The following is a 16,938-nucleotide window of genomic DNA, read 5'->3' as shown; positions in this document are numbered from 1 at the left end:
GCAAGAGGCCCAAGGTATTTGATTCTAAACCGAGATGTGAGCAGGGCCAGAGCCGTTGTGGCAAGTGCGGCAAGACGCACGATGGGGCGTGCAAGGTGGGTGGTTCTGGCTACTTCAAGTGCGGTCGAATGGGTCATATTAGCAGGGATTATACTGCTACTACTACTACCATCACCCCGGTATCTTATCTGATTTGCTTCTATTGCAATCATATATCTTCCATACTAAGTTGGATTTTTACGGAGTTTATATTTTTTGAATCGCAGCAACGCGTATAATCTAAAAATGTTAACCTGCTCTTAAGGTGACACGATTTTTCGTGCACTTAATTCTGAACCTAATTGTTGACGTAATCAATAACAAAAATCGAATATATATATATATATATATATATATATATATCGAATGGTTACATGATTGTCCTATTACATGTTGTTGACAGTGTTAGATTCTAACGGCGATTGACGACGTATTTTCTGGGTTGTCACAATACACAATCTAATTCTTGCAGGAATTATCTATCTTCATCCCCAAAGGTACCATACTCTTATTCCCGTAGGAATCATAGTCTCTATTCCCAAATGAATCATACTCTTTATTGCCTAAGGAATCATACTCTTATTTCCGTAGGAATATCTATGTCACTCCCGAAGGAATCATCTCTTTACACTTCTCTACCTCTTTTATGTAACTCATCACACAACACTTTTCCCATGGACATTCTATCTCTTTATCTCATTAAGAGATATTTCCACTCATATAGTACTTAATCTATACATTCATCTAATATCTCCTAGGTATTATATACAATACCATTTACATTTACACATGCATACATACTATTTTATATGATTATAATGCATATAATCATATCATAACTCTTTATACCATCTCTTAGGTATTTAACAAATACGTTTCTCATCTAACCATATCTTCTCTAGGTATACACACATGCTCTGATACATGTTTCTAAATGTATACCTCATACTTACTCTAAATATACATACATGCTCAGTTATATGTTTTTAAACGTATATTCTTAATCCATCATCATCTAACAACTTGAGGACATTCATTTAGTGCCTCAATATCTAACATAAATGCATATATATATATATATATATATATATATATATATATATATATATATATGAACATTAATTAAAGAAAGAGAGTGAGACCTATAACTCACCTTATTAGTCAGTGAAGACTAACTACCCCTTTTTCTTCAATCGTTTCATTGATACATCTTGATACATCTTCTTTGCTCTTAGGCCTATTTATACACATATACAAGTTTATTAATACCTATTTAACTTATTAAGAGCTTAATGACTTTCTTGGTCTAAATGACCACTTAATGAATCAATATTCTAACTTATCAATTTCCACTTTTTCATTTACTCTAACTAATGAATGAAGCATCCCATACAACCTAATTCACTATAATCTAATATAATGCATCAATTACCACTCTCATCAGTTAGGGTTTCAAACCCTAACTTCATATATATGGATTTCACCTTGGAAATCACACATAAAGCTTGTTCAAGCTTTTAAACACTTGATTAGTCATTACTAACAAGCTCTTTTAACACAATCTTACATAATTAGCTTAATTCATCAAAAACATCATCAAGCATTATTTAGCTTGAAAATGGAGAAGATGATTACCTCATGAGATTTTGATGTTTAATCAAATCCATAAACACCCAAGACCACCACTTAATCCTTCTTCATTATCCAAATCGTCGGAGCTTGGTTGTAGGGGTTAGGGTTGCTTATGTCGAGAATGAACACCTTTGATATATTAATCAGTTACGACACCAAGTCGTGGTGGCCTAAAAGACCTCGTGTTCATCCCTTCTCCGTGTTGTGACGACCATTCTTCCATAACAACCTACCTTGCCCACCACGCCGAGGTGCCCATTCACCACGTTGCGGTGCAAAGCACGTTGCCTACAACTTATGACGTAGGAATTCATATGAATTACCTTTTACCCTCACCACGCCGTGGTGAGCATCTTGCCACGTCGTAGTGGTTGTAGATTAGCCATGATTCAATTCCAACCGGGGACGATTTTTCTCCCAACTTCTAACACGTATAAATCCTTCAACTTAAACCCATTTTCTATGATCTTTATATACACACAAAGATGTGAATACACTCTATAACTCCATCAAGTCATTTATAACCGACATAATACGAGTCTTAATCTATTAAGTCACAAACTTGGCCCAAAAGCATAAAATTTCCTCATGCATTTTTTTTCTTTTGAACCTAATCATCTAATTTCATCTTAACGACTTAAACTAATCTTGACCATTTTCATGAAGTCACAACTTCGTAAATCTTATAATTATTCTAAATGATCATTTCGCCATTTTGGTTAATATTTGACTAAAAGTCGAAATCTCTCTAAATTTTCATGTTCTTACAAGACACATATTATAACACATAAATTCAAAATTTTAGGGTTGTTACACTTTTCCTTTTTTTTTGCCTTTTGTTTGTTTTTTCTTCTAGATGATTGTGGTTGAGTTTTCGGTACCATTTCCTTGTCAACGTCATGGGGAGGTTGTGGTTGAGAAGGTTGTGCTTGGGAAGGTTTGGGTTATGGAGATTGTTGAACTCATGAGATTAAAGTTGTTGGAATTGGTTTGGTGTTTGGTAATAGGTTGGTTGGTGGAATTAACTTTGTTGGATAAGTGGTGGTTGTTGAATATGTTAGGATTGTAGCATGTTCATGAACATTCCGATTGGTGATTCGTAGCGTAAGCATTGGCGAGTTGTTGTGTTAAGGACATATAAATGGGTAAGTGAATCGAAAGTGGGGATGTTTTGAGGTGTTTGGATGTTGATCCATTTTTTGTGGTTTGGTGAATGAGAAATAGGTGGTATTTTATAGAGAAATTTTTTGTGGTTGTAGTGTGAAAATGTTTATAAAATAGGTAAATATTTATAGGTAAAAAAATAGTTTTATTTTTTTATTTTATTATTTTTTTAAGAGTTAACGGTCACATGACCATTACTCTTTCTCTCTCCGTCATTTACGCTCATAGCTAAGGTTATGTCATATCACAATTATATTGACCCGATCATTGTTCACACATAAGGGAGGTTGTTGTAGAGTTGACATGCATAATCAAGATCAATTGATGAATAATCAAGAAACACCCTAAATTAATCAAAGAATACTTATTTGAAGGGATTAACATATTCGATGGTGTTGAGGATGCCATACTTTGATTCTTTTCATGTAATACCCATAAAAATCATGCCAAATTCAAACTTTTAAAAACATTTTAAGACCATTAATCCTTACAAAACTTGTTTTCAAAATGTATAATATCAGAGTATCCCAGAAACATAAACATAAATACCCAGGTCTATTGGCTTTCGCACAAAGCTGATAAGCCTCAACCGCCAAACAAACATGTGCACATATAACAGATAATCACATAACAGTCTATAGACAAACAAACCGATATAACGGATCATAGCCACATAATACATAATACCATCCTATCTACCAGGATACCGATCTAACAGATCATACTATCATAACATATCCAGATAACAATCCAAAGGGTCGGCCTTGGTACCTTGGACCCTTGAGTATAGTGAGGATAACTCACCTCGCAAGTAGTGTTGAAGTACCGAAAACCTCTGATCGTTGTCTCACCGGAAATCCCGAACTATCACATAAAATACCAAGTCAATACACCATATAACAGTCTTGACTTATGGTCCACATAATCCATCATGTCCATTTTCTTTATTGGGCCAAGGCCCAATGCCAAGTCCATAACATTGAAAGTCCTTATGCAAAGCCCATTATTGGCCCAATTTGCCAAATTGGGCCCAACCCCTAATTGGTCCTAATTCCAAGATCCATTATCAAAACTTGGCCCAAAACATCATATTCATAAAGTCCAGCAAAGGCCCAAATCCAACTAGTCCATAATCAGCCCAAAACCCGAAGCCCAATTGTCAAAAGCCCAACAGAGGACGTACGCGGGGCGTACTCCTCTGGTACGCTGGGCGTACTCCTCCTGATGTTGACCACCATCGGGGTGGTTGACCCAGTACGCAGGGCGTACTGGATTTACGCCGGGCGTACGCAGTGGTTTGCCAAAATCTAAATAAGTGCTTAATAGCTTAAGCACTTAAGCCCAAACTTCAGATCCAGTGACCAAATGTGTCTAGGACCCATAAAGTCACGAACTTTATCACTTTGGACGTCCAGAAAGCTCTTAATACTTGGTCTTAATCCTTTAAGACCTTCCTACTCCATGCATGGGACATCTTAAGCCACTAGGACCTCATTTTTATCACTCAAAACCCCTTCAAGAGTCTAGAAGGACAGTTCATTTCGTCCAAATCACATCATGCACCATCTTGGGACTTTTTGGGACAAGATATGGTTCTTTAAAGCAAAGATGGCAAGATTTATACATATATGCATAAAGTTTGAAGCTTTTTACCTTCTGGAGCTTCTAGGGTACAAACCAACTACAGATCTACAAGCTTGATCTTCTTCTCCAACTCCTTGATGCAACACCTTCTTCTTAAAACACTCAAGAAACACTCAATAAGCTCAAACACTCAAGGAAATGGCTAGGGTTTGAGGAAAACGACTCTAAGCAGTGGATGTTGGGGTAAGGGAGGGTTATGAGCTCATAAGGTTGTTTATATAGCACCCAAACCCTAGATATTAGGGTTTCCTTCTGTCATGAGTACGCCCAGTGTACACAAGTGTACGCCCAGCGTACTAGGTCGCGCCTAGTATGCTCAGCGTACTCTTATGTACGCGCAGCATACTCATCCTGTTCCCAAAGTTGCAACTTAACCCTTAGGCTTTTCATGGCTTTACCCTTCCATCCCCAGGGATTATAATGACAAATCTTGTGGTGTTACAACTCTCCCCCACTTAAACTAGGCTTCTTCCTCGAAGCATGTTGCGGCGAACAATTCAGGATAATGCTCCCACATCTTGGACTCCGGCTCCCAAGTCTACTCGGATCCTTTCCAATGCTGCCACTGGTCTCCCTACATAGTTCAAATGCTCTCCGACCTGATCATCACCCAACGATACCACCGCCTACTCACCCAATATGCGCCTTTTTAGCTGACAGACGTGAAAAGTGTCGCGAATATGACTGAGCTTCATTGGAAGGTCTAACCTATACGTCACTTTGTCAAATATGACAGTAACCCTGATGATCCAAAGAATCGGGATCCAACCTTCCCTCTACTTGAAGCAAACCCTTTTTGTGCTGACCGAATAATGCATCCTTCAGCTCCCAAAATATCTTACGTAATCAACCCACTAATAATATGAACACTCATGTCTGGCCCAATCAGCCTCGGGCTGGAATACCAAGCATGCCTACGACGGGTCCAGTCATCCCTAGGATGGGATACCCTCGCACCCCACACATGTTTGGCCCAATCAACCCTCGGGTTGGAATACCAAACATATCAGGTCCAATCAATCATATGGTCCGATTATACTCATGATGGAATACCCTAGATTGGAATACCTCTATATACATAACTCGGGCCTACACATACTTGAGATCCAAGGATCTATACTTGTGTCTCATCCAAAATCCTCTGATTCGTCACAACCGAGTACAACTCGCCCGATCCTCAACAACACATCCATTCAGAACACACTGCAACAATGGAAATGACCATCACAATCTCTGTGCCCACAGCCTATGACTGGAATACCCTCACATGGTCCTCAACATAGGTATGGGTTGCTTCTGAGCCCACAACATGAGTCTGGTATGCCCTCTCTGGTCCTCAACTCATGACTGGAATGCTCCCTATGACCGATCGACACTACTGTCGTCACTTCAGTTGCCCAACACTCCGGTCCGGTGGATATCCACTTTCCTCCGCCGCTCGAATGGCCTAATCGACGCTCCTCTCATCAATAAACAAACATCACAATACTAAAACTTCTACCACACATGAAACCCAAGTCATAAACCCACTTCAACTCTTCCTGCTACCATATGATGTTTCTCAGATGAAATCGAAACCTCCATGGTCCCAACTTGTCTGCCCACTACCCGAAACACCGGACACCTCACTGATTGCTGAACCACAAGACACACACAAACAACAGTCCCACGCGTCTCCCGAAAAGAAAACCGACTAGCCGGACTTGCTTCCATGTCCTGCCATCAAACTTCTGCTAACATAATGAACGCTACATGACCCACTGCAGCCTCACCTCCTAACTGGTCTTCAACAACCCATCTTCTCCTCACTTCAGACACGCTATGGCTCTTTCACATATGAAACCAACCCAAGACACATCACAATAACTCAAACTACCATCAACTAAACCCATCCATGTCACACCCCCGAACCAGACGGCGGAAACGTCCGAGGGCTCGCGTGACTCAAATTGAATATCATCACAATGATTATACATGAAACACAACATAAACTTCACCATGCATTAATACATAACGATTGACATTGTTCACATCCAGTACATTGTTTAAATATTACATATTCATAGCATCAATTGTTTGAGAGTTTTCAAAACATAACACCCTAACGTACTTGATATTACCCTTCAGCTTACCTGTTACCTGAGAATACAAGTTATTTTGAAAACGTCAACATATGAAATGTTGGTGAGTTCATAAGTAGGGCTGTGATAAAAATGATTTGTGTAGTTTATAAAACCCAGAAAATCCGATATTTTCTGAAAAGACAATTGTTTATACCGAAGTGTGAAGATCCATAAGTTGGTGCATGAATGATTTCAAAACGTGTATAAATGGGAAGTTTTGCATTATAGTTATTGAAAATACAAGCGAGTGGTGTTGATTTCCTCGAAAAACCCGATGTTTTCCGATAACATAATATAATTGTTTCAAATTGTTATACCGCCACACGAGTGATTTTGATTACTCTTCCTTGATTACTCGGATAGTATTGGATTTATTTAATTACGTGAGTCGTTATAACCATGCATAATAATGACTAGTTCGTCTGTCTTGGCATCCTAATGAACGCCGGAATTGATCTTAAGATTTTGTCACCCTAGACTGGCCGAGTCTAACTGTAGCGAACAGCTGAGGTGTGGGGGAGTCACCCCCGTATAGATCTATACACAAACTCTCGCTCTCCTTCCAGGAGACTTTGATTATAACTACATACTACGAACGACACTTAGAGGTGTCGCCCGTTATTACTCACTTAATCCAAACAAAATTGATTATTATTGATTAACGACCTGAATTTGTTTACTTTGATTGCAAGTAAGCCTAACAAACGAGGAGAAGAGGATTACAAAGTCCTGCTAATTACGTGAGTTATTTTAGGCTGTTGTTTAAACGAAGAACGCGTTGGCCCATTTCACATATGATTTAATTGGACCTTGCTAGCAACGCTAATGGGCCACTGGGGTCCAATAGCACATAGAAGCCATTGAGGGTCCATTAAACATGTAATTTGGGTCACAGGAGGCTTAATTGACATGTATTATTATCGTTAGGCCCAAAAGTCATGCCAATGGGTCACGAAGGCCCAATAAGCATGATTAAGATCTTTCAAGCCCAACTATTTGAATATTTACTTGTTTTAGGTATAATATAATGGTCGGAAGTTTGATTGAACAATTGTTAAATTCTCAACGACACGAAACTTGTCAGTTGTTTATAACGATATTTGAAAATATATGTATATTCTTCATTCTATTTTCATAAGTTGTAATTTGGTATTCTTTTGACCCAAATATCTTAAAACCAAAATAATTGACTCAAAATATTGGTTTGACCCATTCAGCCCTTCTTTAATAAAAATGACAATTTTAGTCCCTTACATAAAGAAAAAGACATTTTAGGCCCTTAACTCATTTTCTTGACATTTTTGACCCATAGACTTGTTTAAATAAATGTTTTTAGCTCAAAATTTACTCTTTGGCAGTTTCAGCCCTTCCAGCAAAGAGTCTTTCGGTTAAAGTCCAACTTTTTCGCAACTTTTACAATTTTGGCCCAAATTCCAAAAACTTTACATTTTTTATCCTTTTTGGAAAAGAAAAGCATTTTAACCCTTGAAATAGTTTTGTTTACCCCTTTTACCCCCTGTTTCGAGAATTGTACCATTTCAGCCCCTTAAAATCGTATTTTTGCAATTTTTGGGCATATGGGCCGAAAAGCCCAAAAATTAGCCCATTAAGCTACAAATTACATTTCTAGTCCTTTAAAGAGTATAATATTCATAAAAACATTTATTTTTAATGTTTTGACTCGTTTAGTCCTTAAGAAAACCGTAAATGATAAATTTCAACCCAACTTTTGTTTATTTGACAATTATAGCCCAAAAATGAGTTTTATGTTGCATTATGTTTATTATGACTTTAGATAGAAATTTTTCTTGACTTGTTCAATGAAAAGTATATTAGATCATGTTTGTTTCCCCTCTTGTGCCATAGATCTCGAGATTTCTTCCCTTTTTGTTACATATTTACCACATAAACACATAAAATCACACATACATACATGCAATCACACATAACATACACATACACATAGATCTACACATTTTACTTGTATTCTCCCCCATAAAACTTGTGAAAACCGAAAATAGAGGGGTATGAACTCACCTTTGCTTGTTGTTTTCGATTTTGAAGGAAGAAATGAAGAAAATTTGGTCCTAGCAAGCCTTCTTGGGTGGATCTCGATCTTAGAGGTTTCTAGGATGATCATCATGAGTTTATATGAGTTAAGAACAGATTTTTGATAAAACAAAGAATCTAGATCATGGATCCAAGCATCAACTTACCTAAGATGATGATTTTTGTGGAATGAATTATGTGTGTGTGTGTGTCTCCTCTCGGCCGAAGATAAGAAGAGAGGGAGAGAGAGAAGTGAAATGATGGTGTGCATGGAAGTATGTGATGGTGCATGGAAGACCAAAATGTAATAAGGAGGTGGCTAACCCTCCTTATTTCACTAGTTTCTATTTTTTTTTGTTATCCTATTGGGCCGAGAAAGGGAGAAGAAAAGAATAGTTTGGGCCTTTGTGTTCTTGAGTCCATATTATGGGCTCATTTTGATGATTTTCGGCCCATTTGGTCTTTGGAGATGGTTCACGGCCCAATATTAATCAAAGTATGAGTTTTATGGCCCTTTAGGGCTAATTAAATTTGTTATGGCCCAATAAGAGTATTTTATTTCATTATAGGCCCATTATGGCCCAAAATGTTAAAATAAAAGAAAGTGGGTCCAATTAGAGCCCATATAAGAGTTCTAAGCCCAAAATAGTCAAATTGGAAGCTTATTGGTCCATTAGGCCCAATAAGAAAATCCTAGTCCAAAATGGACTTGAACCGGGATTTTTAAGGTTTCCAACCTTTGTTGACTACTTGAATGTTTGTGTAGAGTATTTGATGGAATTTTGTGATCATTGAACAAGCATCATACATGTTTTCCAAGTTTTAACTACAATGTTATCTTTGTTAAGGGTTTTACAAGGTATTAAAATTCCTGGTTGTGACAATCCATTACCCTTGAACCTGGTGATTGTGCCCTCAGCGTGTAAATATCTCAATCCATATTCCCATGACCCAACATCAATGAATCTCCACTTGTATGTCACACCACATCCTCCCGATTACCAACCCCTTGGCTCAACAGTCTCTACCAGTATCATCCTGAATTTCCATAATCACCCAAGCTCGCCCACGGACACCGAAGATCCTCAATCTCAAAACAGAGAATGATTCCCTGACGACCCTGGCCGGTGTGCCCAAAGCACGAGTTGATCCCCCTTCCATGCTTGTGACCATCTCATAAATAGTCTACTTTGAACCGATGAATAATACGATTTTATCACAGCCTAACACTACTTCCCTCCAATCACGCTCACCACTCAAGGCCTTTCCACACTCCATTATCACATCGGCGCACCTCCCGAGCCGAATCCTATATCCCATCAGGAGTTCGGGTCGTACTTATGGATTCCCACTGCTCACTAAGCATAATCAAGGCGATGCCCACCAGCGATTGGAAGTTTCCTGAGCTCCCACCAACCCAACCTAGGTCTAAACAACCACTCGTTTCTCCCCCACTTGGACTCGAGGATGCTCTTTCACCTCTTACGCCTTATGGATCTCCGATCCATTTCTATCAATATGCATGGCTCGTCAAAATCCTGCATTGAACAACACAAGCGCCCCATAGTTATCCAAACACAATGATCACTCGGCTCTGGAAATCTTGAAAAACACTCTTGTATTCTTAACCAATTGGATGATCCATTCACTTCCAAGGAGCCCCCCTTCCTCCAAAGAAATCCGAAGGTGAATGCAATTTAACACCATCTTACCACCGACCCATCAGATCGTACATGCCCAAAGTCAAGCACCCACTCGCAACGTCATCTGCTGACATAATCAATCCTTCCATGCCGGTAGCAACCCGTACACCCGGAGCGATAACTCCATCGTACAGTTTCCCGCTTGTGCTGCACTGTATCCAGCCCTGCTGGCCTCTCGGAAACTGATCCGAAATCTTGGGTCTCTTCCCGGGACCTTCCCATATATGCACCTGATCTGAACCTCTCCTCTCAAGGTACTCCAAATCGATATTCCGCTCTTGGGCTCTAGAAATCATAACATTCGGGGTCTCGCACCCTGACACACTCACCAGCTCAATCGTTCACAGCTGAAACAACCCCTGCCCGAAACTGGGCTACAACTACTCCCACGACATAGTCTCCAATCCCGAAAGTACAAAAGATTGTACCATCAATCCTGGTCGCCTGATACAAAAGATGCAAAGGGAATCGGATCTCACAAGATACTTGTACCACATCGACCCACCCACGCTCACCAGCGCCGACATACTGTCGCCAACCATGGTATCCAACCATGCTACCTTCCCTGACCAACCCTTAAAATCCTCTGACAATAAATTATCCTGATACTTCTAGTGACCTAACAACTCATGAAGCTCCGCAACACATAGACCAGACAAAACATGCAACTAACCCGAATTTTACTGCTTATCCATACTCAACAATATTCTAAGACAAAATAAATACTAATCACAAACGATTTGACCATAATATTATTACAAAATGGGGGTTTCCAATTACATACCAGAGACTTCTTGCGGCTCAACTTTGACCTCCTGAGGAACGATGACCGCTGGAATCTGAATTCCTTCTATCCTCAAAGCAGGACAGCTGGACCTGAAATGACCTGGCTCGTGACAGTGAAAGCATATCTGATCCTTCTTGCAATCCCGTTGCACATGCCCTATCTCCCCGCACTTGTAGCACCTGAATTTATGACAAGCAAATCTGTGGGTTCCCCCACACTTGCCACACACCTCCTGACTTCAAGTACCCAGGTCAGCAGACTCCAATCCTTTGTCCTCTGCTGAAAAGTCCCTCCTCATCTTTCCTAGTTGTGACCTCACCATCGACACTTCCCCAGTGGTCATCCTGGTAGCAACATCTCTCACAGATTGCAATGCTGCAACTTGCTCCTCGAACTTGGCGATCACCCTGGCGGTGACCCGGTCCATGACACCGAACAATTCTTCTCGCAAAATCTGAGAAACCTCCACGGAAATCATCTCCCGTATTTGATCGACGGACAATACCGGCCTATCCTGGCCACTCGCTCCCGATCCTGATCCGGATCCCGCCTCAAATCGTTTCTCCATCACCATACTGAACATATACCAGGAAGATATCAGATAATCCGCATAAACGACGGGAAACTTACTCCCAACCAAACCCTAGGGGTTGTGACTTCCTTGCTACGCGTATGGGTCCTGTGCTTTCAGTATTACGGGCCATACTACCTTCACAACTACCCATATTTGTCTCAAGTATCATCACAACGCCCTAACTGAATACATAATATAATGAGCGCTCAATCCTCACTCCTAGAGGAATGCTAAATATCTCATAACTGGCCTCCCGGCCTCTCACTACCCACCCATCCACCAACTGCCACGCGACCCTCCATTGGTGCCAGTTAACTATTACATGAATACAATCACATACCGCATGGCTTAAACAATCTTAGACTAAAAGATTTAATCCTACAATGGTTGGACTCAGACAAGATCTGTGCAGCAGGACCAAATCCCTTACCCTAAGATCATTTAACCCATGTAGCATGTGACTTGGAGTATTCACCCAATAGTTAATTCACACACGAAAGAGTCATACAACAATCAATGAGGTACTCTACATAAGATAAGGCATCAAAGATCATGCAATTCTATCATACGATTCCTGAGGATCCCTATCTTAGTACTAGCATGCCGTTCTAACATATCACATAATCAAATAGCTGCATGGTATTTTTGTTGGATTAATGTCTAAGTCCATAAATATATATGGTATGTACTTGACCCGACCCGGCATGGTCCATTTGGGTTGCACTTCACCGGCACAATTTATATGGATAGTCTTTTGAGAATAATATATTTATGATTTATATTAATATATTATAAGTTCTAATATATTAATATGAAATCATATTATTTAATTAGTATTGATCAAGAATTAATTTAGAATTAATTAAGTGATCAAAAAGAACTAATTAAATATGGACTCTTATATATATGGAATGGGCCAAGTTCATTTAGGTTGAGCTAAGCTTTCATGGATGATCCATGGAGCTTTTAACCCATGGATCCTATGTAAATGAAAGGTCATGGGTATTAGGGTTTACATGGATGTAACCCTAATCCTCCATAATATATAAAGGGGTCCTTGGCTCACAAAATTGGCACAAGTGTGTGAAAATAAGAGTGGGCCGATTTTAGTGTGCATACATATTCTCTCAAGTTCTTCCAAGGTGTTTTGGTGATTTGTGATTCCATTTGAGGCTTCCACACTATTGGGCTAAGCTCTTAAATCTTGAAGACATCAAGCTATATCAAAAGGTATGTCATCTAACTAAAACTTTGTAGTATAGGTGCTTCATAATATGCTAGTTAGGATGAAACATTGGAATAGTTAATATTTGCATGTATAATAGAGAAAACATAGATCCAAGGTATTTAGGGTTGTATGTGCACCATAGGATGTTGTAGTATACTAAAACCTAACAGTGGTATCAGAGCCTGGTTGTTTTCTGTTATATTGATGCAAATGTTTTATTTTCAAGTTGGAAAAAAAAGGAAAAAAAAAACATGACGTTTGTCAAATTTTAAGATAATTACTTGTTTTGTGAAAAACTAATTATTTGTAAAATTTGAATCATTTGTTATATGAGTTGAATTAGGTCAAATTTAGTAAAAGATAAAATGATATGATTATTTTATTAGTTTTAAAAGTTTGATCTAAATGTTTTAAGGAGTTACATATTTTGTCATAAAATTTTGGAGCTCAAAAGTTTTTTTTAAAGTTGTGATCTTAAGGGTTTTTGAAACTTCCATAAGTTATGGATATGAAAGTTTTTTTTTTAAAAAAAAAAATTTGATTCAAAGTTTATATGGAGTTACAAAATTTGGTGTTAATGTTTTAAATAATTCCATAACTTGTTCTTAAGTTATGGAACATGGAAAGTTTCATCATAAAACACCATTAATTCCATAAGTTATGGAATCCAAAGGTTTTCAAGAATTACAAAACTTGCCCTCAAGTTTTGGAATTTGAGAAAAGTTTTTTATGAAAAAAAGAATTGAATTCTAAAACTCTTGGGTTCATAACTTAAACAATTAATTAAATGGTTTTAATTTTGAGTTTAATAATTGGAATTATGATGTTTTGTTGAATAGTTCAAATTAACTCTTATGGACTTTATTAATAGTTAATTAAAACGTTTAATTAAAAGAGTATTATTAAATCCATAAATATATGGTTTGAGTTTAATTAAATTAAAAGTCTAGTTTAATTAATAGATTAAACCACCAAGTATTTTAAATGTCTAAAATACACCCTTATACTATTATAATATTAAAAGTTTAATATATTATATGTATAAGAGCAAGTCGTCTTACCATTAGTAGGCCTCATTCACGAAGCCGGTCTATAAGGGGGGTATAAGGTTACTGCCTATAAAATGGCAGTTTAATGGGTGTCCACTCTCACTCACCGCTTCCTTGACCGGTGGAGGGTCGTTAGCCGAACAGGTAGGACAAGGACTATAATTCTCCCTTCATTATAAGTTTAATGATAAATACTAAGTAACTAAACCTTTTATTAATTCTCAATCTTAGTTACTTAGGAAAATGTGAATAAGGTGCTAATCCATGAAATTACACTTTGCACTTTGTTTAAACCGTTAGTGGAGCGTGTGTGGTTAACCGACACACTAACCTGGATTTAACAAAGTAGGCAAAGGATAACTTAATATTTATCATAGTATCGGTGGAGCTCGTGTGGTTAACCGGCACATCGATTGAGGGGTAAATATTAAGGGTATCAAGTATATTTGCATGGTTACTTCACACCTTGTTTTGTGATCCTCGGCATCCCAGTCACAAAACCTGAAGGGCACAATCGAGATTCAAACATGCCATTGAAAGTTCAATGTATCTCAAAAGATCTAGGAGTTTCAAATCCAATTAAAACTTAATTATATTTCGTTTTTCATGGTGGAAATTGGTAAATCGTCATTTACCTACCTTCAACTATTTTATAATTTGGATTACGGCATCCCTCTTCCAGTTATAAATAGGTTGTTGGGTCCTAGCATTAATATTTCATATTGGGTGTTATATTAAGGACTTTAAATCAACTAAACTTGAATATCTCCCAAAAGATATCTAGTTCAAACATCTATGATCTTCCCAAATCTATTGGAACTTCACTTCCTCCACCTCCTCCAATTATTCTCCCTAACCCACAAGTTCAAGGTCACTCAAGCCCTATTGGCAAGGCAAGGTCTAGGTGTGATCACATCTTGGAGATGAAGTCACATATTGACAAGCCGGGAGAGTTGGGTGTCAAAGTCTTGAGAAAGTTGGTGGTTCAATCACTTTCTAAGTCACATAGTGAGTTCCTTTGGGACTCCTATGAAACAGACTATGACAAGACCCGATCTTATCTATTTGCTTGGTACTACTGAATCAGCTATGATTTGGAAGGCTAGTAAAGCAAATTTGATTAGAAGATCGACTTCCCAAAACTTTATGGACATTGACAATGATGACACTGGAAATCCAGAAAAAGCATTCTCTTCCCAATGGAAGGGATCGGCCATAGTCAACTCGGTTGACCAAATGGTAAAGAGAAAAGCTAAGTCTGTGATAGTCCCATGTACCATTACCAAAGGGTCCATTTGTTAAAATTGCCAAAGGAAAGGGGCACTGTTTGCGAAACTGCCAAATTTACCTAAGGATGTTAAAGTCAATAAGTTTGACTCTACTTCAGGTAAAGTCCATTGTCTAACTCTGTTAAGCTCCTATTTGGAGATTCTTATTACATAATGTGACTGAGTCACATGGTGATGTTATAAGAATCAAAGAAAAGAGAGAAATCTTAAAGGAAGTATATGCTGCTTCTGATCACGAAGATGGACTTCGATCGCATCAGAATTTTGAAGCTGTTACTTAGGAGTTATGACACATTGCTTAGAAATATATAACAACAAGGTTTTCATATGTATTGTAAGGATAAGTTTTTCCGCAAAGTTTTAAAATAAAAGGAAATTTTTGATTTTATTTATTTTAAGTATCCTTACAATGGCATTTGTGAAAAAAATTGTTGTTTATATGATTCCGTTGCTAGTAATATAGGAAAATGGTTTTGATTCTTTCATTTGTGGTAGTGTCTAAATTTACCAAATAAAGAAAGTTTCTCATCACCCAAGTTTCAATTGGACCGAAACTTGGAATCATGCAAGTTGTATAGTATGATGAATGAGAACTTTCAAGCATTGGAAAATCAAGACTTGTTCACATGGATGTGTGAATCAAGTGAAGGACTAAAGAGATCGAGTACACATTCTTGTGCACTGGTCATGTCCACCACAAAGCTCGTTAAGACTATTCGTCATGATTTACTAAAGTTTAGTAAATATGGTTATACTTACAAGTTTAAGTATAATTCTGAAACATTGGAAAAGTCTCAATGTATGGCAGAACGAATGGAAATAATCAAATTAGGCAGACAAATAAAAGTTTCTCAAATCTGAAAAGATGGGAGAGTACTTTAGTATCATGTTTTGTGATCATCTTAATGATTAAAGAACCACATCACAATTGGTATTCTAAGGACATCTTAGTGCATTCTTATGACTAAGAAGAGGAGTCATGAATTGTTGAAATGGTTAAATCAAGAAGATGAGTCATACTTCGTTTCAAAACAAGTCTTAGACTGTAAGTTGAGTGATATATCTTAAAGAAAGGTTTAAAACACTTGTCAAATGTAAGAGTAATAGTGTCATACTCTTGTACATTTGAAATTGGTAAGTTGTGATGTTTTGGATAAAACAAAGACCAACGTAGGCCAATTGTGTGAAGTGTTTGTCTTGATAAAGAATCCGCACTATCCCTTGAATATTTGACAAGAGAGTCTTATATGTCAAGAGGACAGTAGGAGTCTTAAAGGTCTTGAAAGTTTCAAGAACTAATCAAGAATAAAACCTGAGGTTCTTCACTAGCACACGACTTGAGGTTTATAACCTATCGTTTTGACATATTCTGTGCCCATTCCAGTTAAAGTTGGCTTTGCATAGGAGTTCTGAAAGTTCTCAATTGGTTGTATAACAACCTGGAAGCAATGGCAGGCCCTGTACTGCCAGGTGGCAAGAAGTTAAGATTGCATAAGTTCAGTCCATATGAGTTTGGATTTGTCATTATCCTTGTCTTGTGACTATGGTTTTGACGATTCACATGGATAAGAACACATACACCATAAAATCTAAGGGTCATAAGGTTTCTCTCCGATTCATGAAAATGATGGCGAGGAAACACTTCCACCAAGTAGAT

The sequence above is a fragment of the Lactuca virosa genome, chromosome 8, assembly GCF_052849685.1.
Source record: "Lactuca virosa cultivar CGN04683 chromosome 8, Lactuca_virosa_CGN04683_v6, whole genome shotgun sequence".
Taxonomy (NCBI): domain Eukaryota; kingdom Viridiplantae; phylum Streptophyta; class Magnoliopsida; order Asterales; family Asteraceae; genus Lactuca; species Lactuca virosa.
Note: the sequence above shows the minus strand (reverse complement) of the source record.